Here is a 25,998-nt window from a genome sequence, read left to right as displayed (position 1 = left end):
CCTTCTATTGCCAAAAAGGCAGCTTGGGTTGTATACTCCCCAGGGAGCTGAGAATGATTCTTGAGTGCACATTGACCCAGTGACCGGGGTAATAGCGATTTGAGCATGCCCCTGAGTGGTGTGGAAATATGTGCAATATAAATAGCATATTATTATTATAATTGTTTATCACATATAAACAAACTAAGAAATGAGATGTATATATCTGCTGAATATCACTCTTTCCACACAAGTGCTACAACTTAAGTGCTTACAAACACAAGTATTGATGTGTGATGTGTAACAATAAGTTCATGAACAACTGAACATTATGAAGACTGGGGATATTGGCAGTCAAATGAAAAAGAATTGATTGATGAAGTTTTAGATTTAATTCAATTGTAGGGTACCATAAATGGACAGCAACATTAAAAATGCATTTATGTACATTTGTTTGTTTGTTGTTTAACTCTGCGATCAGGAATATTCCAGCTATATGACGGCGGTCTGTAAATAATTTAGTCTGGACCAGACAATCCAGTGATTGACATCATGAGCATCTATCCACGCAATTGGGATACGATGACATAGTTCAAACACATCAGCATGCCTGACCACTCGATCCCTGTTAGTCGCCTCTTACGACAAGCATTGATGTACATACATTGTATTGTATTATTCATACTTTATGCAGTGACGCCTTTCTCTGGATACTGGGTGAGCATGGTTCATTTTATGGTCATGTGCTCTAGTCAGTAGTTCAGGTAAAACAATTCTCAAAAAGTAGAAATCTAATTTCACTTTTAATGAGTTCCAAAATGTAGTGTCTTTTATGACACGTTCAATATGGATACCCTTTCTGGACCAGACAACAAAGTTACAATAATTCATATCACAGACATGTAACTGGCCTTGCACCTGATGATAATAATTGTGGCTAGTTTGAAGAGAGTTTATACATATTTTACATGAGGTTTTAGATAGAACTGATTATCACAAATTTCACAAGGATGCTGGTCTCTGTATTTAAAGAGACACTTAACCTCCACAAGACCCTTACCACAACAGTCACATGTCACAAAATGAGTCAGGTGTAGCACCTAAGTGGGGGAAATCTGGGTTGATGACAAAACCGGATTTCTGTAAGACAAGGTTGGTATGACCAGACATCATAATAGTTTTATATTGATCAAGAGCGTCTTTTTCATGGTCCAAACCCCACCCACAGGGAGCATACACACTAGCTTGGTTATGTTTATTACTGTCAGAGTCAGTAGTTTGATCGTATTGCATTATCTTTTTCAATAATGAAACCTGACTGGGTTTACACTGACAATGATAAATACTACCAAAATTAGAGGCAGTTAAACGTCCTATTCTGTACTCAAACCAGGTAGCTGATCCACTCTGACAGATGGTTTCTTTCTCCAACACTGCAGCTTCCTGTTGGGTTATCATTAACTCATCAGAAAAAACATTCTCACATTTACATTTCAACTCATCCTCAGTCGAATGTTTATATTTCTCATCAAACAAAAGTGATAGTGGAGAAGGAAGTTGGGCATGTTCCTCCTGGGACCAGTCGGTAATAACAGGGTTAGTAATGGTAAATATGGCTGCGGAAGGTACACTTTTTCTCAACTTTACTAAAAGACTAGAACTATCTGCAAATTTAACTGGTTGTCTCTGGGCCAGAGGTGGTGCCAAGTGCACCTTCTTGACTTTGGAGAAGTTTATGTCTGCCACCATAGCTGGTTCAACCTGAAAAAATATTCAAATTCAGTTGCTAAAATGAATTTCACATTAAAGTTAAAAAATCACATTACACAGTTTTAAAATACTGACATGTTTTCAAACTTGTCTGTCTTTATGAAAAATACAAATCAGCCTGATATTTAAACCACTAACACACACTTGCACATTTTCTAAATGATGTTTTATAAGTCATTAATGTAATTCAACAATGAAATAGTTCTCAACTTCCATTACCAATTTGTTTAAAACATTATAAAGGAATATGGGACATACTTTGGTTTAAAATCAACACCAATATTTTGTTCTTTCAATTTCCATATTTTGCATGTTACCTTCTTTGTGAATGTCTGATTCCAGGAACAGGGCATGGACGTACAGGAAACTTTGTTGCACTCAAATCAAACACAGGCCTCCACTTTAAATAGGATACCAGCAACATGTGAACAGACTTCACCCAATCTGAATTTGAACAAACTTTTAAATAAACTGTGAACAATTAATTTACTATTTTTTTTCTGAAATATATGAAATTGAGTACAATGGGATTTATTTACCACAACAGATGATCATATTTGAAAGAAAACCTATTTACAGAAATATTTATTAAATAAATAAATCTAATACCCTGCCATGCATGTACAGTGTGCACACTCCACCCTGCTGCTCTTATCCAGACCAACCCATGCTTCATGGGGCTTCTCTGTCACAGCTTGGGATCTGTGAACCTTGGCCTGGAAAATCAATCAACATTTAATATATATATATATATTGCTGTCACAGACTCTCATGCGATTGGTTGATTATAATATTTGATATTCAGTGGTTTCTAAATTATAAGATCTTATTCTTTTTTACACACAAACTATGGATTAAGAGTACACTGACCATGGAAAACACATACTATGGCGCCGCACAGAATTACATGCCACGACCGTAAAGATAATATAATGCATGTTCAGATAAAAATATTAACATTGATGACTTACCTTAATTATTCACTTGGTCTGTGAAGAGTTGTACCTGATGAGACACGTATGAACCCATCCACTTTAAAAAAAAGTATAGGCCTCAAGTGAACGAAAACATCGCAAACTCTTTGTGGTAAAAGGACCAGGCGAGATAAGCGTACAGGTCGCCAAACTGCAATTTTGGCCACTGGGAAACGTCATCAATCCAGTTCTTATTTATTATATATGGTTCCCAATCTAGTGAAAATCCAAGTAAATTTAGTTTTTCTTCGTAACGAAGCTTGTCTACAGCACAAAGATGTTTGTAGTAGGCACTCATGATAACTGTGTAAACACGGAACGTAAATACGGCAGTGCGAAGTTTGACAGCTCTGACCTTGACAGAGCGGTTCACTTCCGTGTTCTTTTGCCGCACGCACGATGCGCATGCGCGACCGGAGGCGGAACAGCAAGTCTGCTGCAACTCATCTATAGCGGTAAGTCCCACATACATGTATATATGTGATTTAATTCTCTGGCCATGTCATATCATAAGATGATACAAGATAGTACTTGTTGTTACCCAGTCTAAAGGGGCATTCACATGGTACAACTAGTTGTATACAACTTGTTGTATGCAATTAGTTGCACGAACTGAAGTTGTATACAACTCGGCATTCACACAGCGGCGAGTTGCATACAACTCGGGTCTCGCGAGATCTCTGACAAAAACTTGTGATTCACTACATTATCGCTGGAATCTTGGTTGCCGAGTTAATGTTCAGACGCATCGCTTTGAAAAATCAACGCTGTGTGAGAATTGCGGTCGCGCGGTACTGGACCAACCTCTGACTTTGCAATTTAACGGACTTGTATATTATTGAATTATTTTTTTCCATGATTGAAAATTAAATGTATAACGTGACCCTTTGGATACGAAAACGTACTCAGGACAATACATTCTAGTTTCTTTTTGTTTATGTGTATCTACAAAGTTCCCACACAGCTATCGATTTTAATAACCGCATCGGTTCCTTTTCTGGGACATTGAATGATTGTCATCCAAAATGTCCTGAAGACATATTTCAGATTTTGTTATAATATAGAAGAATGAACTATAAAAATCCTGAAAGTGCCCTTTGGCCAGTTGAAACCAGGCACTTTTAGCTTATTTCCCAATTTATAAGAAAAGTTGAAATTGGTAACACAAAAAAAGTAACAGTATATTACCACTTATATTCGGTTATAGTATAGAAAATTTTGATAAAAAGAACAGAATGTTGGGCTTTATTGGGCAACGTACACCCAAACCCCAAAAGACCATGACCCACCTCCACCCTGGAATCTCAAATGGTCGGCCCCTATTTTGAAGCGCGCACCTGATGCAATCTTTAGCTGTCAATGTTCCGCCAATTAAACGATAAAATTCAAATGCAAGTCAACATGGTCAAGTAGTTGTCCAAACATGAGTTATACATTAATAAAAATATAACGTGACAAATTTACTTCAGGTATACATTTACTTTAATTTAAGAAATGAAGTGCATGTTTTATTTTACCTATCTATATAAATTTGCCACAATGAATATTTCACAATTCTCCAAAGGAAATATGTATATGTTGCAGTGTGTTACATTCACATAGCATCTTATGGGAAGAATAACACGATGAATGTCAATTTCTATGATCAAACAAACAGCTGATTATTATGTTTTTCATTAATTTTATGGGATGTTAGATTATATTAGTAACAGTACTGCATACATGTACCCATTTTGCAGCCGTGCATTATTTTACTGGGTGAGACGATATTGAAGAGATATTCAAATTATAATTCAAGATTGAAACAGTAAACTACTTCATGAACTGAATGCGTTGTGTACTAGTTCACCCGCACCTCAAAGAAAATAACAAATATGTACAACGATGTTGATGCTGACGTATGCTAATATGACATCACTATCCCGTCATAACATAGCGAGTTCACTGATAGCAGTACGCGGAATGTTTGGAGTAGGTTTTACCGTGATGCTGGGATCTATACATAAATGAGTCATGTAAGTTAAGTAATCAGAATCAATCTGAAATCAACAAGTTCTATTTGTTATTATGTTTCCATTCTCGCCTTGATACAACGTGGAAAGGCAGACCAATACCGTCGTCAGTGTGTGTGATTTTGCGTCAATCATGGCGGCACGTTGAACGATTTCTGTTGACTTTTCCAAATAAGTATCTGGACTGTAATTATTAATTCCTCTATTCTTGCAACGATTATCAACCCATGCATATTCGTAATAATCTGAGCTAATGTATGCAACAAATTGACGACCGAATCTCTTGGAATAGTAGAAAATGTTCAGCAAAACTAGAAGTTTGCTTTGTTTACATTTTAAATGAGAAGGCCCACTGGTAGGTTTCAGAGCACAGGGTTTGGTTTCACACTTGAATATTGCGGTTGATTTCATTTGGACCGTTTGTATTAGTGACTTAGACAAAATGTCAATTGATTGTTAATGGTATGATGAATTCAGGGATGTATGTATCGTAGCTGAGTGTGAAATACATGTGATGTGACAGGCATCTCGCCTGACGCGAAAAGAACTGTGATTTTGCAACGCTATCCAACATGGAGGTTCGGTCCAGAGTTTTTATGTTTCGAAAAAGAATATAGGGGTATGGGAGTCTTTTCGGAATGATGATTGGTGTTTTGACAAAGAGCAGACACCCAATGGTTTTGTAATGGAACTTCTCATGTAGCTATACATTATTTGAATAAATAATCACATTTAGAACAGTGAATTGGTAAAATGCGAAAAATGGCAGATGTCGTTAGTGATACATATGCTTTGGCTAAAATAGTTGTTAATGGCATCATATTATAGATACTTTCCCACAGAATCTAAAACTGTGACATGTATTTGTGTGTATGATGTATTTTAAGTTTTATAAACGTATAATGGACCTAATCTCATCTTGGTCTACACTTTCAGTGTACAGTCACATAGCCTGTCGTTTCAAATAACACCATGAACAGTTAAACCAGGAGAACTAGACCGATGCAAATGTCAAAATATATAATTTGGTACAGTGGTATTCTACGTACCTACTTTTCATAGGTCCTTTATTGAGTGGTGACACTTAGGATACCGAAAAACAGGAGTTACCGACGTGAATCGGCGTCGCCATTTTGGTTTACAAATTGACGTGTAAATGTCACATGATTTTCATACGTGTTTTGATTGGCTGTGTTCATACAACTTGTCGCATGAAAATAGAGCATGTCCTATTTCGTACAACTCGCGTCCAACAAATTGCTTACGTCAAAAGTTGGACCGACTTGCCCGTTCACACGATGCAATGTTTTGCATGCAACAAATTGTATACAACTAGTTGTACAGTGTGAATGCCCATTAAAGCAGTAAGTCCCACATACATGTAGACATGTGATTTAATTCTCTGGCCTTGTCATACCAAAAGATGATACAAGATAGTACTTGTTGTTAACCTGCCTATAGCAGTAAGTCCCACATACATGTAGACATGTGATTTAATTCTCTGGCCTTGTCATACCAAAAGATGATATAAGATAGTACTTGTTGTTACCCAGCCTAGAGAAGTAAGTCCCACATACATGTAGACATGTGATTTAATTCTCTGGCCATGTCATACCAAAAGATGATACAAGACATTACTTGTTGTTACCCTGCCTATAGCAGTAAGTCCCACATACATGTAGACATGTGATTTAATTCTCTGGCCATGTCATATCAAAAGATTATACAAGATAGTACTTGTTGTTAACCTGCCTATAGAAGTAAGTCCCACATACATGTAGACATGTGATTTAATTCTCTGGCCATGTCATACCAAAAGATGATACAAGATAGTACTTGTTGTTAACCTGCCTATAGAAGTAAGTCCCACATACATGTAGACATGTGATTTAATTCTCTGGCCATGTCATACCAAAAGATGATACAAGATGGGAGTGAGTGAATATGGTTTTATGCCGCGTTTAGCAATATTCCAGCAATATCACGGCGGGGGACACCAGAAATTGGCTTGACATATTGTACCCATGTCGGGAATCGAACCCAGGTCTTTGGCGTGACGAGCGAAACCTTTAACCACTAGGCTACCTGACCTCCCCTGATACAAGATGGTACTTGTTGTTACCCAGCCTAGAGTAGTAAGTCACACCTACAAATAGACATGTGATTTAATTCTCTGGCCTTGTCATACCAAAAGGTGATACAACATGGTACTTGTTGTTACCCTGCCTGTAGCAGTAAGTCCCACATATATGTAGACATGTGATTTAATTCTCTGGCCATGTCATACCAAAAGATAATACAAGATAGTACTTGTTGTAACTCTGCCTATAAGCAGTAAGTCCCACATACATGTAGATATGTGATTTAATTCTCTGGCCATGTCATACCAAAAGATTATACAAGATGGGAGTGAGGGAATATGGTTTTATGCCGCTTTAAGCTATATTCCAGCAATATCACACCAGAAATGGGCTTCACGCATTGTACCCATGTTGGGAATCGTACCCAGGTCTTCGGCGTGACGAGCGAAACCTTTAACCACTAGGCTACCTGACCGCCCCTGATACAAGATGATATTTGTTGTTACCCAGCCTAGAGTAGTAAGTCACACCTACATATAGACATGTGATTTAATTCTCTGGCCATGTCATACCAAAATATGATACAATACGGTACTTGTTGTTACCCTGCCTGTAGCAGAAGTCCCACATATATGTAGACATGTGATTTAATTTTCTGGCCATGTCATACTAAAAGATGATACAAGATAGTACTTGTTGTTACCCTGCCTATAGCAGTAAGTCCCACATACATGTAGATATGTGATTTAATTCTCTGGCCATGTCTAACCAAAAGATGATACATAGAGGTTATCACGCTTGTGTGTTTGTGGATGGTAAATATCCTGCATTAGGAATAAACATTGTATTTAGCGAGCCTTGGCCAGATAAATACATAGTGTTTATTCCTAATACAGGATATTTACCATCCCCAAACACACAAGCTTGATAACCTCTTTATTATATAATATCATTCTTTAATTTTGTGCTTGAAAATCTCTCACAAACATTACCTAAACATTGCAAGTTTTCCTGGAATGCGCGCATTAATATTTATTACGTCACAGGGTAAGTGATGTGTCAGTCGGACAGTGACAGTAGCCAATATAGTTCCAACTGAAATCTGTTTCTTATACAGTGGTGCAGCAACATATACACAAAACAGCAATTGTTTTTACTTGCATTTAGCGGCAATCCATCGGTCTGTCCGCTAGAGTAACTGCCCTTTGTCAAAGGGAAGCTACTCTAACCCTAGTCTATGAGACGTCACGGCCACGTTCAGACGCTGCTGACAGTCGGCCTGTCCTGTCATAACGTTAAAAAGTGCAATCAGATGTACACACAGCGACAAAACGAAACAAGGTAACAATTCAAACATATTTCGGCCAAATCCAACTATTTTAATTTGTGGAAAAGGTTTCAAGTCGCAGAGGTCTACAAGCACAGATATGGCTACTGATCCTGCTTGGCTAGGCCTAGTGCCTTTGCAAAATTGTTTCGAAATTTATATTTCCAAAGTTGCCAAAACTTATAAAATGCCTTAGCTACGTCACAGCTAGACACTGATTTTAAGTATATTAGCCTGTTCTTTTGATAATGATAGCAATTACCTCTGTAGTTTATCCAGATTCCCGATGGTTAATTCTGACTCGATTGCCGAATGACAGGGGCGACGCCATGTTTGTTTATAAACACTGAAAGTAGTATCTATCTATATTTGCATCTCTATCCACATATGACCCCAACGGATATCGTTTTTATCCTTTGTCTTTATCCTGCCGAGAAACCTTCCCATTATATGATAAAAGATCGTACTTTTTGTTACCCTGCCTAAAGCAGTAAGTCCCACCGACAGGTAGACATGTGATTTAATTCTCTGGCCATGTCATACCAAAAGATGATACAAGATGGTACTTGTTGTTACCCTGCCTAGAGCAGTAAAGTCACACCTACATATAGACATGTGATTTATATCTCTGGCCATGTCGTACCAAAAGATGATACAAGATGGTACAGTTGTTACTTGTTGTTACCCTGCCTTGAGCTCAAGATTCGGTGATAAAGCCAGGACTGGTCAGCTCAGTCTCACCTGACATGACGAGGGAAATTTGAAAAAATTATTTTGTTATTTCCAGTGAAAATGACTGATCTGCAGGATATAAAGTGATAAGACAATGCCCGAAAAGCATGTTCTTTTCCTAGCTTTATTAAACAGACGGTTTTGTTAATAGGTACACAAAAACATATTATTTTGTACAACCTTTCCATTGAGGATGCCTGAATCCCAGAGATGGGAGAATGAACCTGATAACATAAACACAATTCTACACAACATACAACCAGTGTTCCCGTTTTCCGGTAGTTACCTTTTTACCAGTAAAGTTAGGTAATAACCGGTAATTCACGTAACTGCCAGTCCCTGTGGACCAACAAATAAAGTACCTTATAAATCTTTGTTGTAGAACAAAACATTGGTGATATTCACATAAGTGCATTTTTCGAACAAAGTCAGCTTGTCTGTTACCATCAGGGTTTCGACAGGTCTATTTCTAGGTTAAATATCCATTTGTAGCGACTTCGTCTCAAAATATTTTTTAAAAAGGACAGAAAATTGTGACTGAAGTTCGTGTGAATGACATAAAGATCTAAGTTACTTCAGGGATGACATCCATGCACTGTACATGATGTTGAAAGAATTAAAACCAAATAATTTTCATACATTTTTTTATTTGTTGAAAGTTGGGACTGGCAAAAATTAGCGGGGGGACTGGTAATTTTTAGAGTTGCCAGTCCACAAAGACTGGCAGTTTCAAAAGCCAGCGGAACACTCATACAACGCAACAGTAACAATACTTTTGGGGTTCCATTACACCAAGAAATCATGTCATCTCATAGCAATATTACAAATAGAGATGTCATTCTGATAATACTTCCATGCTAGTGTTTATGTCACTTCCGGTTTGCTAACATCACATTTTAATGAGCTTGACAGATGACAAACAAACCAAGGTAGTGCAATCTTTGTCATGTTTGTAGATCAGTTCCCATTTCTCATAGATAAGTTTTGGGTTTGAGCTAAGACCCAAAAGTAATCTCAAGTGACTAGTTTCGGTTCTACCTCCTGCCTAAAATCCTTAAAAGCCCTATTATATTCATAAGCGGAAATGGCACCACCACTGAACTGAATAGCAGCTTCACTGATGAACACATAATAGAGTTCGTCAAAGATTATCCAAGCTACATTAGGGACACCACCCACTTTATCCAGACTACGTAACTTCAACCTGCCACCAAACAGCGACATCATCCTCGTCACTATGGATGTCACATCCCTTTACACCAATATACCAAAAAAGAAAGCCTCTATTAGATAGGGCTAGGACAAGTCCAAATTTGCTACCTGGGTACCCACTGCAAGTCTCAAGAGTAGGGAACAAAATGTCTGATTGGTAATTGTTTTACCGCAGCCTTGGCTAAAACTATTTAGATAAATGTATCAAACAATCAGATGCGTTCACTGAAGTTGACTGAAGCTTTATCTTTACTCAAACATTTACAAGTCAAAGGGAATGTGTGCAGTGTCAGAAAGAAATGTGAACATTACCGACTTGTAGTGTAACCACCAACCATGGGTCCGGGTAGTCCTGTGGGTACCCGGTTCCTACTCAGGACCCCCCCGACCCAAGTACCCTAGTTACCCGTTCCAGTCCTACTATTAGTCGTTTCAAACCAAACTGGTCTATCAGCCCCACTAGTTTACTATCCTACACTTTGAACAAATAGGAGGCACAGCTATAGGCACTAAACTAGCCCCATCCTATGCAAACATATTTATGAGAGAATTAGAAGAAAAACTTCTCAAAAGAACCAATGATACCCCAAATCTATACATCAGATTCATTGATGACATTTTCCTCATCTGGACACTGGGTCTCACCATATAAGAATCTTTCATCAGAGAAATCAATAAATTACATCCCACCATTAAATTCACTGCCGAATTTTCTAGGGGTGGACACATGGGTCATCTTTAACCAGAAAACAAATAAACTGGAATTTGACCTATATTGTAACCCCACGGATACACACTCTCTTCTGCTATACACTTCTTGTCACCCACGTCACATTAAAGTCAAATGACCATACAGCCAATATCTTTGACTCAAAAAGATATGCAGCTCGCATTCACAATATAAGTTCCACAGCAACAATCTAGTAAAGTATTTTCATACCCTAAAACAATTCTCATGGATAATAAAATGAGAGCAAATGCTAAAGAGAGAACAGCCCTCTTATTACAAAAACAGACACCCTCAAAAGACACTAAACTGGTGACCTTTATCACAGATTATAACCCTACTGCACTCTTCAGCTTCAGTTCAGCTGTGATTAAAAACTCCTGGCACCTACTTGAAGGGTCAGATACCTGCACTGACACGTTCCGAGTGCCACACATTGCAGCATATAGAAAGAACCACACACTTAGAGACATCGTCATGAAAGCGGCAATCACATATCCACCACTCAAACCACAAATCAGTGGGCGAACTGTCACCAACCTGGATGACAACTGTCACAAACAATCATGTAAAATATGCGTGAATAGCAAGTCAGTTAACACCTTCAGTAGCCATATAACAGGCAAAAAATACAACTGCCAAACACATTTCACATGTAAAAGTAGAAACATGATCTATCTTTTAACCTGCTCCAAATGTGGTAAACAATATGTAGGTGAAACAAAACGACACTTCTGCATTAGACTCAAAGAACACTTTGCCAATATCAACCACCAAAAGGACAAACCTGTCGCCAAACACTTTAATTCTGTGGGACACCAGAGACCTACACTATCAAATCATACAACAGCTTAAAACAGACACTGACTCAGACCAGAGCATGGCTAGACGCCGATCCATTGAACTTAAATAGATTTTTGATCTGAAAACTATCCACCCGCAAGGCATGAACGACAAGATCTAATCCTGGAATTAAATATGGTAGGAGATTCGCAATGACCAGCTGCTACGACAATATCAACACTGGATGTTAAAGGAGAGCAAGAGTTTTGTCCTGTGAAGACATTCCCCTAGAATTGGGCACTGTGTTCCGGCAATCTGACAAGAAAGTTGAATACACTTCTTCAACTATGATTATTTGTAGTGACAAGCAGAAAATAGAATTGCATAATACATAAACACACACACACACACACACACATGCATGCTGTGTTACAAATCCAAATTGTGTAGAGCAGTGCTCATGATGTCAATCACAGGATTGTCTGGTGCAGATAACTGGAATATTCCCCAAAAATATATGTTTAACTTTAAAGGGGCACTGATCTAACGCAATTCCCCGGGACTGGTTGTTGCCTTTGTTATTGTTTTTTCCCAGTGAGTACCCGGATGTATAGCAGAAATCTAGACTAGTTCGCGACCTCTGCTGTGCCATTCGTAAGCGCATTAGTCACTTTTATGGGTAGTAATAAGGGCGTATGGCCACATTGATCAACAAAATGAAATACAGTTTTCGAGATAATAAGGAAATGTATGTATCTTTGTGGTTAGCATCGGTAATGGTGACGAAGTTTTGATGAGTTACTTGCTTGGTAATTTTGCGATTTTTGTTTACACTATTTTGACTTGCAACACAAAGTATATATTTCACCTGAGCATATGCTTTTTTTTATAGTGTGTATATTTTTTTACTGTCAAATGTGTAATTTATTTATTTACGTTATTTATTAAACGTCTAAATATTCAATTATTTTACAAAGTGACTGAAAAACATTTCCATCTGTATTATTATGACAACGAATTCCAAACATTTTGATGTTTAATGTCATCACCAAGAGACTGAAAATGTAACGTTGAAAAGTACATTTCTAAGTTGTTTGGCTTTTAATCCTACATAATAATCTGTTGTGATGTTTTTAGGCCCTTTTGATCGTCTTGATCAATCTGGACAGATTTTTTAGTCAAAATGACTGAAATATTTACACATTTTATAAATTGCCTGAGAGAATCACATTTTACAAATTGACGGTAATATATACACGCTTACAAAGGAAAAGACCTGTGACAACAACGACTATCGCGGATTGAAGAATTTCCCAACCAAGACGTAGAGAAACAAGAACGAATCGGTTCAAATGAAGGAAAACAAAATGCAGATATCATAATTACAACCTACCAAATTTATGTGTATAAGTTTTAGGCAGCTTCCTTGTTCAAGGAATGTATCCGTGAATATCCACACAAAGGAACAATATCCCACTCGTCTGCAGCTGTACAAAGAAACTTATTCGATGTCACGTGTCTCAGTAACAATCAAATATTTTAATAGATATATATCGTTTCGGGATATTATAACCCGTGTTCGTTTCTCAACTGATCGCTTGGATTGTTTCAGGTGTTTTACATAGGTGTCAAGTCTCAATGGTCGGCTGAGAAAGCCCACGTGACAACTATTTTCATAGCGTCCACGGTTTCTAAAAATTCCATTGAGTGATAGATAACAATGATCAATCAATCAACGTATTATCAGTTAACCCTTTGAACAAAGTATGTTGTTTTTACATCGGCACTTCGCGCCATGATATGAGTGTATTCCCTTTGTTTTAGTAAACCTAGACATGTAAACACTCACTCTTGACATATCCACTGTGCAAGATAACAGTGATTAATCAATCAACGTATTTTCTGTTAATCCTTTGATGACTAGGAACGATCCGTTGATTTACAAAAAAAAGTAAATCAACTGATCATTCATCTCTTGCTGGGCTGCCACGTGCATATTACATAACACACATTTCACCTCCCTTCAAACCTGGATTTAGATTGAATAATTACCCCGGACACAATAAATGCCAAATGGGAACCTTTGTCAGGTAATATAAGTGGTGCTACCACTAACTGTACCTGTAATAAATTCATTAACTGAGCATCAAGTGAATGACGACAAATACACAAGTGTAAGGTTATACGAGAAAACGTGGATGACAACAAGGGAGTAGTAATCGTATTATCGACGCAAGCCGAAATCCGAAAATGCTTTCACTGCATGGATACTGTTTTTAGTATTAAACTATAACCATCTGGGGTATTTCCAAATGACGACATCCGATGAGCTCCGCCGTTCTTTTTGTCTGTTTGTTTAGGCTGAAGAAATGAATTAACATGCGCCCTTTGTCGAAATCTTTATAGATCACTGTAAACCAATCAGTGTTCAAAAATGCGTAAAACAAATATTGCCTCCAGCCTCCAAGATTATTTAGCTGTCCTTGCAGACGGTACCCCAGTCTCTGGTCACGCTCAGTTGCGTTGCGTATCATCCGGGTACTCACGGGGGAAAAACAATAACAAAGGCAACAACCAGTCCGGTAGATCAGTGCCCCTTTAAGTTGTGAATTGTCATGAATCGTAAAATGTTTCTATCAAGATATGTATCTTATTGTAACAAAGTGTATGGTTACAAGCTTACTCATCCCACACTGCTGTCCGTGCAGTTCAGACGGAGGCTAAAAGCAACAGCTAGCATAGTGCCCCTATTACAAGAACATTTTTCCCTTTGGCTTTCATAATTAGTTGTGACCCAAGTATTTTGTATTTCATTTTACATGAACTTTCACGGAAGAGAGACGTTACTTCTTAAATACTCAACATCATCCATTGCCAATGGTCAAAAACTTATGTCCATCACTGGATTGTCTGGTCCAGTCTCGATTATTTACAGACAGATCTGACACAGGAACTCATTATTGGTTAGTATATAAAAATATATAACCCGCTATATATAAGTAGAGAACTTATATGTAGAGGGTATACATTTTTATTTACTGACCTATAACGAGCTCCTTTAATTTGCGCCCTCATGTAGCTGGCATATTGCCGAATGTGGCAGCAAACAGCAAACAAATCAAATCAAAACCTGGCTTCTGTTTTGACCAGTAGGCCAGTGGTTAGTCACTCTTTATAAGTACCCCTCTCCCATGCCTGTCCACGGACACTGTGTAATAACAGTTTGATACCGTCCCACCTCCACCGCCACCTAGCTGTTGCACTTATTGTGTTTCAGGTCATTAAGCTGATCAGATTGTTATCAAATTAATAGAATGAAGTTCTGAATCTGTCACGATCCAGTATTTTTACATGGACGTACTGGATTAGTAAAATCCTTCACTCACCTTAAGGAAAGAGTTTAACGATCACATGATCACTTTGCTCTGTCACGTGAAACCGACCTGATCGTGTGACACTAAAAATAAACATAACCGCGCAATCTGTCGCCGAAGACAGTAACCTAGTTAACAATGCGGATAGAAGCCCCACCGCATGACACCTTCGCTGCTCGTCTGTTGTTGACTTGTTTCCTTCTCTCTCTGTGTCGTCAACTTGCGATATGAAGAGACGAGTACAGGTTACGCCTCGCATCGATAAGCCCGGTCCCGGAGCTTTCTGTACTATCGCTGCCGCTAGTGACAACTCGCAACTGTGCCAGGTGGGTCACAACCCTGCATGGAGTAAACTCGCAACCAGGCGAGGGTTCAACGTAGCGTTGAAAGTTATTACACTTATATATAGCGACGCGCGCGCGCGCGCGTGCGTGTGTGTGTGTGTGTGTGATTGCACTTGTACGGACTAATGAATAGAATAGGTCTTCAGCAACCCATGCTTGTCGTGACTTGTCGTTAGAGGTGACTAACGGGATCGGGTGGCCAGGCTCGCTGACTTGGTTGATGCATGTCATTGTATCTCAATTGCGTAGATCGATGCTCATTATATCAAACAGTGGCCTCTCTGGGCCAGGCTCGATTATTTAAAGACCGCCGTCATATTGCAGGATATTGCTGAGTGTGGCGTTAAACAACAACAAAAAAAAAATGTATTTGCCTAACTGTCGCAGTAACTGAAACTTCAGGTTGAGTACGGGCTTGAGGGGAGTGTCGACACACACGATCAGTAATCGTTTTCGGAAGGATGGACTCCGAGTCAGAATTTAAAGGGGCACTGATCTAACGCAATTCCCCGGGACTGGTTGTTGCCTTTTTTATTGTTTTTTCCCAGTGAGTACCCGGATGTATAGCAGAAATCTAGACTAGTTCGCGACCTCTGCTGCGCCATTCGTAAGCGCATTAGTCACTTGTATGGGTAGTAATATAGAGGGCGTATGGTCACATTGATCAACAAAATGAAATACAGTTTTGGAGATAATAAGGAAATGTATGTATCTTTGTGGTTAGCATCGGTAATGGTGACGAAGTTTTGATAAGTCACTTGCTTGGTAATTTTGCGATTTTCGTTTACACTATTTTGACTTGCATCTCAAAGTAAATATTTCACCTGAGCATTGCTTTTTGATAGTGTGTATATTTTTTAATGTCAAAATGTGTAACATTTTCAAATTTATTCAACGCCTAAATATTCAGTTATTTAACAAAGTGACTGAAAAACATTTCCATCTGTATTATTATGATAACGAAGTCCAAACATTTTGATGTTTAATGTCATCACCAAGAGACTGAAAATGTTACGTTGAAAAGTACATTTCTATGTTGTTTGGCTTCTAATCCTACATAATAATCTGTTGTGATGTTTGTAGGCCCTTTTGATCGTCTTAATCAATCTGGACAGATTTTTTAGTCAAAATGACTGAAATATTTACACATTTTATAAATTGCCTGAGAGAATCACATTTTACAAATTGACGGTAATATATACACGCTTACAAAGGAAAAGACCTGTGAAAACAACGTCTATCGCGCATTGAAGAATTTCCCAACCAAGACGTAGAGAAACAAGGACGAATCGGTTCAATGCTACAGCAAATGAAGGAAAACAAAATGCAAATACCATAATTACAACCTACCAAATTTATGTGTATAAATTTTAGGCAGCTTCCTTGTTCGAGGAATGTATCCGTGAATATCCACACAAAAGAACAATATCCCATTCGTCTGCAGCTGTACAAAGAAACTTATTCGATGTCACGTGTCTCTGTAACAATCACGTATTTTAAAAGATATATATATCGTTTCGGGATATTATAACCCGTGTTCGTTTCTCCACTGATCACTTGGATTGTATCAGGTGTTTCACATAAGTGTCAAGTCTCAAGGGTCAGCTGAGAAAGCCCACGTGACAACAATTTCATAACGTCCACGGTTCCTAAAAATTCCATTGAGTGATAGATAACAATGATCAATCAACGTATTATCAGTTCACCCTTTGAACAAAGTATGTTGTTTTTACATCGGCACTTCACGCAAGGATATGTGTGTATTCCCTTTGTTTTAGTAAACCTAGACATGTAAACACTCACTTTTGACATATCCACTGTGCAAGATAACAGTGATTAATCAATCAACGTATTTTCTGTTAATCCTTTGATGACTAGGAACGATCCGTTGATTTACAAAAAAAGTAAATCAACTGATCATTCACCTCTTGCTGGGCTGCCACGTGCATATTACATAACACACACTTCACCTCACTTCAAACCTGGATTTAGATTGAATAATTACCCCAGACACAATAAATGCCAAATGGGAACCTTTGTCAGGTAATCTATGTGGTGCTACCACTAAATGTACCTGTAATAAATTCATTAACTGAGCATCAAGTGAATGACGACAAATACACAAGTGTAGGGTTATGCGAGAAAACGTGGATGACAACAAGGGAGTAGTAATCGTATTATCTACGCAATCCGAAAACCGAAAATGCTTTCACTGCATGGATACTTTTTTTAGTGTTAACTATAACCATCTGGGGTATTTCCAAATGACGACATCCGATGAGCTCCGCCGTTCTTTTTGTCTGTTAGTTTAGGCTGAAGAAATTAATTAACATGCGCCCTTTGTCGAAATCTGTATAGATCACGGTTAACAAATCAGTGTTTATGCAAAAATGCGTAAAACAAATATTGCCTCCAGCCTCCAAGTTTATTTAGCTGTCCTTGCAGACGGTAGCCCAGTCTCTGGTCACGCTCAGTTGCGTTGCGTATCATCCGGGTACTCACGGGGGAAAAAACAATAACAAAGGCAACAACCAGTCCGGGGAATTGCGTTAGATCAGTGCCCCTTTAAGGCCCAATTTTGGCCTAGTGCTGAGACAGCTACATCAACGGCGACGATGACTATCATTCTGCAACAGCCCAAACTCCTTGCAACGTGGTCACGCGTTGCTTCTTGATGTATCATACCAATGGCTGGTTCTTTCAGTACCATTAGCTTGTTATTTGTCACTGTCCATTGGGTGTGAGTGAACAGTACATCATTCTTTTTATTAAAAAAAACCCATCTTTGTCGGCTGGCATGCAGCAAGTGCAGCAAAATTTTCACTTCAAACTCTAGTTCCACTGATCTGAGTAATGTAGCACGTGCATTACTCAGCAAACTGTTGTGGTTGTGTTTGGGCGATTGATTCTCAACCATTTTGTAACACAATTGGGGTTTGGACCAAACATGTCAACTTTCAGTTTGGTAACGTTTCTTTTTTTCATCAGTTAACATCAAAAGTTATGCTACTTATGTACATCATCCACATCATCTTAGTAATTTAAAAGTACATTCCTCCAGTAGATGTGAGTACCAACATATCAAGTTGACTGGGTTTTTGCTGGTGTTGTATAAAATGGTCTTGTATTTATTATTTTATAAAATGCTTCTACTATTATTTTCATTGTTCTGTTTCCAAATCCCCTACATTTGTACAGGTATTATGTTTTAGTGAACAGAGAAATTTTTAACAATCTTTATATAGGTTGAATTTGATGTGCCCTAAAGAAAAATCTCTTTTCTCTTTACAGAATATTTTTTAAAGAAAAACAACAACATGACTCTACCCAAAGAACCTGCTTGATAATCTTAACAAATCATCTGCTTTTATTTGCTGTTGACAATTGTATCGGTCCATCATGAGTAAGAGTTATTCCCTTGGAAGAACCCTCCAATCCATCTGAGGGTGCAGGCTAAAACGGCACCTCAGCAAAACGCCCTGATTTCTCGACCGAAAACGGCACCGCATTTGACGAAAACGGCTACTAATTGTCGGGCGAAAACGGCACCTCTATTTTTACGTTCTGCTGTAATATATATTAACGTGCGCATTCCCGGAACATTTGCAATGTTTAGGTAATGTTTGGTAGTGATGGCAAGATATCTTTCGAGCACAGAATTGAAGTATGACATTATATGATAAAGAGGCTCGCTAAATTCAATTTTTATTCCTATTACAGGATATTTACCATCCCCAAACACACTCGTGTGATAACCTCTATTTATTATGTTATGTAAATATATAAGCTTTATTTACATTGTTATTGTCTTGTCTTCCGCAGTTATTCACAGTTATTGATTAGTCTTGTATTAGTCCACAAATATTGTCATCTTCAATGTTTCACAATACCGGTCCATGAATTAAAGAGCACTGTGTAATTAACTGTGTCAAACTTATAGATATTATCTACTGCTTGTTCCTTTACCTAAAACATAACATGTTCAATTACTCTACTGTAACAATAAACTTCTCTATGTACAAAAGGTATCGGAACACCCATACTTAAAGCAATAGAGAAATATACAATGTAAGTTGTTTTTATTTTTCAGAATTTGATCAACAATACTTGTTTTAACTGTTAAAATTGGAATTCAGTCGAAGATTCATGGCATCAACATCTCATTTATCTTCTCAGTGCTTTCAAGTATGTCTGAGGAATGAATTGCCATTCTGCCTGCAGTAAGGGGTCAGTGCCTGGAGATCCGGTACATTGTGGTTATTATCGCGGATTCATCTTCCCAGCATATCCCACACATGTTCACTAGGTGGTACGGTATAACATGCACGCTGCTGGGAGAAAGGAAGTCTCTCACAACTCTAGGGCGATGGTGTCTGGCATCGTCATCCTAAAACACAGCTCCATGATCAATATTGTTCAAAGCAGGGAATCCGCAAATCTCTTATCAATACCTTATACCAGTAGGGTTTCAGGCTGAACCCAGCCCAGAGCATCACAAACCAACCGCGGAATCTCTGTTTTGGCGCTATGTGGCGTCAAGAAAACATTCTCAAGGGCGTCTGCTAACGTGGATTCTGTTGTCATTGCATTTCAGACAAATCCGTGAACTCATCTGTGAAGAGGATTTCAGACCACTGTTGCCTGTTCCATGCTGCTACAGGAACTCTGTCCTGGCAAGACGGGAGTGGAACAACGTATTGACCTCAGATTCGCAGCATGTAGGCAGTTCCTGGCAGCTTCAGCGCTGACGTTTGTTGGCGTTGCTGCTCGCAGTTTTAGGCGAAATGCACTTGCAGTGGTAAAGCATCGTCTCAAGACTATCAGCTCCACCTGTCAACCTGGGTCTTCCTGGGCGTGGTCGTTCTTGAAACCTTCCCTGGCATGGAGGTCTCCCACAACCTATGAATGGGAGATGAGGATAAATTGAGCCCGTTTGACACGTTCCTCATCTTGCAACGACTCAGGTCAAAATCACTCAGAGGTCTTCTTGGAGGCATGGCAGAAAGATGTGTTTTTACAAATGGTGAATGTGGGCTTTTATATACCCAATATCTGGCATGAGATTTTATAAACATCATGCTTTACCTGAACAATGTTGCAGTACACCTGTGTCACATTCAGAACCTAAAGTAAGAGTACAAGAACCCACATTTTTTTTCATTTGAAAACATGGGTCCAATAGCTACCAGTTTCGGATTATATCTATCAAAGATTATTGTTACATGCTACCGTCAACGCGTATGTTGACGGGGTCATCAGCTCAGATTGAAGACGAAGAATACGTTGAGTACAAACTTTTTTGGTCGGCAATAAAACAAACAAATTCACTTACTAATAGAAAAATGACGAGCGGAGATTCCAACTCAGCTACTACAAGTCAAGCAAGCAGGCGTATCCTACAGGTGCTGTCGGAATACCAGACTAACTAACAGTAGAGATGTAAACATATATATATACACTATTGGACAACAATAGACAGACGAAGAGACAATGGCGTCACCCTGGACATGGGACTTATGGATGTGATTACAGACACGGCCCCGGGGAAAATGGATTAAGGCTATGAATGTCTTAATGTGAAATGCCGCGATAGACAATGGTACAACTGACTGCTGTTACGCATGGATTACATCATATTGAATAGTCCAGATTTCCTAAACGACATGTTCTCAACACTGTATAAAAGGGAAGTAGCTCAGAAGCTATAATTCTTAAAACAATGCGTTGTCCAGAGTGCGATTAAGTCACTCTGTGACACTACTAACAACTTTGCCCTATAAAATATATGGGGTTTCCTATACCTTTTTTGTGAGGAGTATACATATTCAGTCAACAAACTTATCAAACGTATAATAAGGTCTAGAGTAATACTTGTCTTCATCAATGGAATACCCATAAACACCATGGTGTTATTTTATTACAATATATGAAATAGTCTGCTCATATTGGCAATATACACAACTATGCATATAATTGGATCAACATTACCTTATCGCTACATTGCTTCTGGACATTGCGCGTCTGAAGATTGGTTCGTCAAACTACAAAACTATGCACATTATATATATTTTCTGATAATTTATATCAAGTTTACTTGAAAGACCGTTTTACTTCCAAGAGTTACCAACATCAGTCACAATATTCTTAGAAATAGAAACAATACTGGTATTCCACTGGCTCGAACTCCTACGTACCAACACTCTTTTATAACAGACACACTTAAATTATGGAATAATCTTTACCAGAAATGTAATGGTTTATCTTTATCAATGTGCCTCAGCTATCGGTCTGTTTATTTATTTTTCAAATTGACTTGTGTGTATTCACTCCCACTTTTAAACACTTTTGACAATTACTTAATGGCTTCTCTGTGTGTGAGGGGCACGTTACAACAGGGAAGGCTGCATAATCATCAATTGAGCACCGTGAAAAGAGGGGAAATCGGGGACCCATCCAGGATTTTATGGTACTTTTGTTAACACCTGATTATTTGGAAATCACTGTATAGTCCCATTGTGTATATTACTTTGGTTAAATAGTGATCAAGGAAGACATAAACAAAACAAATGTGGCAATGCTTAAGAGGGCAAATAAGGAGGAATATCTAACACTGGCAGGTAGCAGTGTTAAGGATATACGGGAAAGCCTGCTTACAGTTGTGTGCCCTGGGAGAGATTATGAGGTTACTAGTGTTAACGAGATGTTGGAAGGTGGGGTTCACGTTTGAACAGCAAATAAAACTTAAGAAACTCGAAATGGAGGAGAGATAATGAATGGAGAAAAGAGTGGAAATGTTTGTTTGTTTGATGTTTAACGCTGCACTCAGCAACATTTTAGCTATATGACGGCGGTCTGTAAATAATCGAGTCTGGACGAGACACTCCAGTGATTGATATCATGATCATCAATCAACACGGATAGGATATGATGACATGGATGTACATAAATTATAGAATACTTCTTTCTGCTTGTCTATACAAGAGGAATAAATCTTACTAAGAATGATCATGGTCAGAGAGGTGTATTCAACTCTCCTGGCAGGTTGCAGAAAGGAAGTTTGAAAAAAGTTGGGTATGGAGCATGAATTTAGACTCAAGGAACTAGACTCAGGCGAGACAATGAGAATAGAGGGCCTACTTTCCGGATCAAAGATTGCTATAGATCGGTTCCTAATTTGATGACCCAGGTTTACAGTTCAATGGGTGATTCATTGGTCAGGGATAAGGACTATATGAAAGCCACAATACTTGGGGCTTATCAGTTATAACCAGTGAGGCGTATCGCCAGCAGTTTTGAAATCCGTATCTCTGATTTTAAGACTTACTCAGAGTTTATACTTCTGAAGGAAAGTGTGTTTGACAAGGGGTCTAGGAGAGAGGATTTTTGCTGAGAACTATCCCAAGTTGAGAGAGATGGTTATACTTGGAGAGGTGAAAGTACCTTCATCTCGATGCTACTACCCATATATACGTAAACGATACTTTCATCTCGATACTACTACTCATATATACGTAAACGATACTTTCATCTCGATACTACTACGTATACATACGTATACAATACCTTCATCTCGATGCTACTACTCCTATATACGTAGACAATACCTTCATCTCGATGCTACTACTCCTATATACGTAGACAATACCTTCATCTCGATGCTACTACTCCTATATACGTAGACAATACCTTCATCTCGATGCTACTACTCATATATACGTAGACAATACCTTCATCTCGATGCTACTTCTCATATATACGTAGACAATACCTTCATCTCGATGCTACTACTCATATATACGTAGACAATACCTTCATCTCGATGCTACTACATATATATACGTAGACAATACCTTCATCTCGATGCTACTACTCATATATACGTAGACAATACCTTCATCTCGATGCTACTACTCATATATACGTACACAATACCTTCATCTCGATGCTACTACTCCTATTTAAGTAGACAATACCTTCATCTCGATGCTACTACTCATATATACGTAGACAATACCTTCATCTCGATGCTACTACTCATATATACGTAGACAATACCTTCATCTCGATGCTACTACTCATATATACGTAGACAATACCTTCTTCTCGATGCTACTTCTCATATATACGTAGACAATACCTTCATCTCGATGCTACTTCTCATATATACGTAGACAATACCTTCATCTCGATGCTACTTCTCATATACACGTAGAAAATACCTTCATCTCGATGCTACTACACATATAGACGTAGACAATACCTTCATCTCGATGCTACTTCTCATATATACGTAGACAATTCCTTCATCTCGATGCTACTAGTCATATATACGTAGACAATACCTTCATTACTTGCTTGATAAAGGTGTTAGGATCTACACCGAAACGTCGCACTAATTGTAATAAAGAAGTTGTTCATCATTAGAACTTGTCTTACTACGTATGTGATCCTGCATATAATTACTGATACTCATATTGTATTGTGAAGTTGCGACACCAGTTGGATGGTTTATACAGTATTATTTTAAATACAAGTTGTTACTAACTAACTATTAATGTATATTTATGTTTGGGAGCATATTGGTCGTTTTTCGCATCTGGCCTTTTTCGCACTTTTACAACATACTGAGATCATTTCATATTTTCAAAATATCAGCACTAAGAAAAAAAACCAAAATAAAATCATGTTACAAAACTGCAGAATTGTACCTTCAGAGCTTTATATGATGATGACGAGTATTAGTTTGACGTAGATGGGTTTTTGTTACAGGTTGAGTGAGTCTCACCCCTACATATTCACGTTTCACTTATTCGGGTAATGGAGAAATCACGTAAGTCAGCAGATCTTGTTTTGACATATAATGATATAAATTCGCTAACATTTTGCACAATGGCCTATCGTCAGGTAATGTGCAGGTTCAGAATATGACCAGTGAATTGCTGGCTCGGGATAAACTGCAGCAAAAATAGCGTGACGTCATCAATGGTTTAATTAAAAAAACAACAACTTTTTAAACAAACATTGAACAGTTTGAAAACTAAGTCGACTTTGTAGTTTGGAGAACATTTTCTACTCTCCTTTCTTTATCATGGTTTTAAGAGGGTGCGGCGTGCGTCATCCTTCTCGTGGTCTGCCAGACCCTCCACCCTCACGTTCTGGTTTGCATATATTAACCTCAACACACATGAATGGTTTTAAATTAATGTAGATCCTTTAACGGTCCTTCATAAATTGAAGGCCAAATAAGAGAATCAGCCAATCAGAAAATATTTAGTCCGTCAAAAATCACATGACCGGACTTGGCCTTGTGCTGGTTTCTGGTCAATAACTTCGACACATTTAAAATAAGAGTTATTTTGTTTAATGTTTGGATAGTACCTCAATAAAGACAGGCCAAAGAGGAAAGTCAATCAAATAGGTCATCATTAGTTAAGCTACGAAGATGAAAAAGATCGCGATTTTGTATTGAGATTAGATATTTTTTCAGCGACAGCTACGAAACTAGATATCCTTTTAAATTTTAAACTAAGAGCCTGATTTAAAAAAAGAAGAAAAACACCTTGGAACAATGTAAGTTTTGTGGTAGGCAATTTCTTGAGGTATGCCTCCACGATCGATGTGGTAATTGGATCCAATACCTGGCAAGGTCAACTGGCAAACGTTAGGACAGTATTAACCAGACTCCAACAAGTCAATATCACTGTTAACTGTGTGATTCTTTGTGAATCTCAGGCTCGGGTGGTAGGCCTGGGATCCGTAGCTACTGTTACAGCCAAGGTCGACGGAATCCTCAGGTACCATATCACATAAATATCTTTTGTGTCACTTTTCATTTGATAAAATATTCATAATTTGTGAAAGTGCCATCTGTCTGACAAGGGGAATAGGCCGGTATATAATTTTAAATGACAAGAAGTTTAACTAAAGCTTCAGTTATATCGATGATCTGATATTGTTCAAGAATGGTCAAATAGCCAATTCCCCTCCACTGACTTACCCACCTGAACTAGAAATATTAGATCTTTACATACAGAGTGACAAAATATATCCACAAGACTGTATAATAAGAGGGGTGACTTCAATTTTTAGCTTTATGTCGAACAATATTGCAGCAGCTCCAGCCTTTGTTGTCTACATTTCACAATGTACGAGGTTCAATCGAATATTACAAAAGTTGTTTGTTCAAGGTTACAACATTCAAGACCCAAGCGAACCGTTCCAAATACATTTATGGTAGATATGTGGAGGACGTTTCCAATTTTGACGTATCAGTGTCAAAATGATGTCCAATACAATTCCCTATTTTGACTTGTGCCACATGTTCCGGTGTTGTTTCAGCTGAACAGTTGGCTGGCTTTTGGATGTGTTTGTGTCTTGTGCCACTGGCGGGGCAAGAAACGCTCACCTTTTCTCGATCATCCGGTATCCTCATTGTTTGATAGTAATTCATTAACAGATGCTTATGATGTAGTCGGAATCGTGCTGTGGAATTAAGTGTTTTTAATGTGTTTTTTTAAAAGAGATTTCTTTAGATAATGACTTTTCTCTCTCTTTTATTTACATTTGTTGTTTTACCATTTACAACCTCTGTGTTTGGGTTTCATGATACATTATAACAAAACGATTTCGTGATTGCGTGTACATTGCATGAAAGAGGGTGTTTATCGTTTTTCTTAAACCATG

At 38.2% G+C, this 25,998-nt stretch overlaps 1 protein-coding gene across 6 annotated transcripts in view; it reads right to left on the bottom strand.

Moving 5' to 3' along the window:
• Nucleotides 1-25,998, bottom strand: part of LOC124114450 (ras-related protein Rab-7L1-like) — a 213,495-nt gene that overhangs the window by 153,456 nt on the left and 34,041 nt on the right. For 4 of the 6 annotated variants that reach the window (XM_048401496.1, XM_048401495.1, XM_048401491.1 and 1 more), the window contains exon 1: nt 14,984-15,122. The exons of 1 other annotated variant lie outside the window; for it this stretch is intronic. The gene's annotated coding sequence lies outside the window, so the exon portion shown is untranslated. One more of the 6 variants, XM_048401493.1, reaches the window with a different exon arrangement.

Source organism: Haliotis rufescens, unplaced genomic scaffold, assembly GCF_023055435.1.
Source record: "Haliotis rufescens isolate VD_foot unplaced genomic scaffold, xgHalRufe1.0.p SCAF_22, whole genome shotgun sequence".
NCBI classification, from domain to species: Eukaryota; Metazoa; Mollusca; class Gastropoda; order Lepetellida; family Haliotidae; genus Haliotis; species Haliotis rufescens.
Note: the sequence above shows the minus strand (reverse complement) of the source record. Positions and strands in the feature narration are given on the sequence as shown.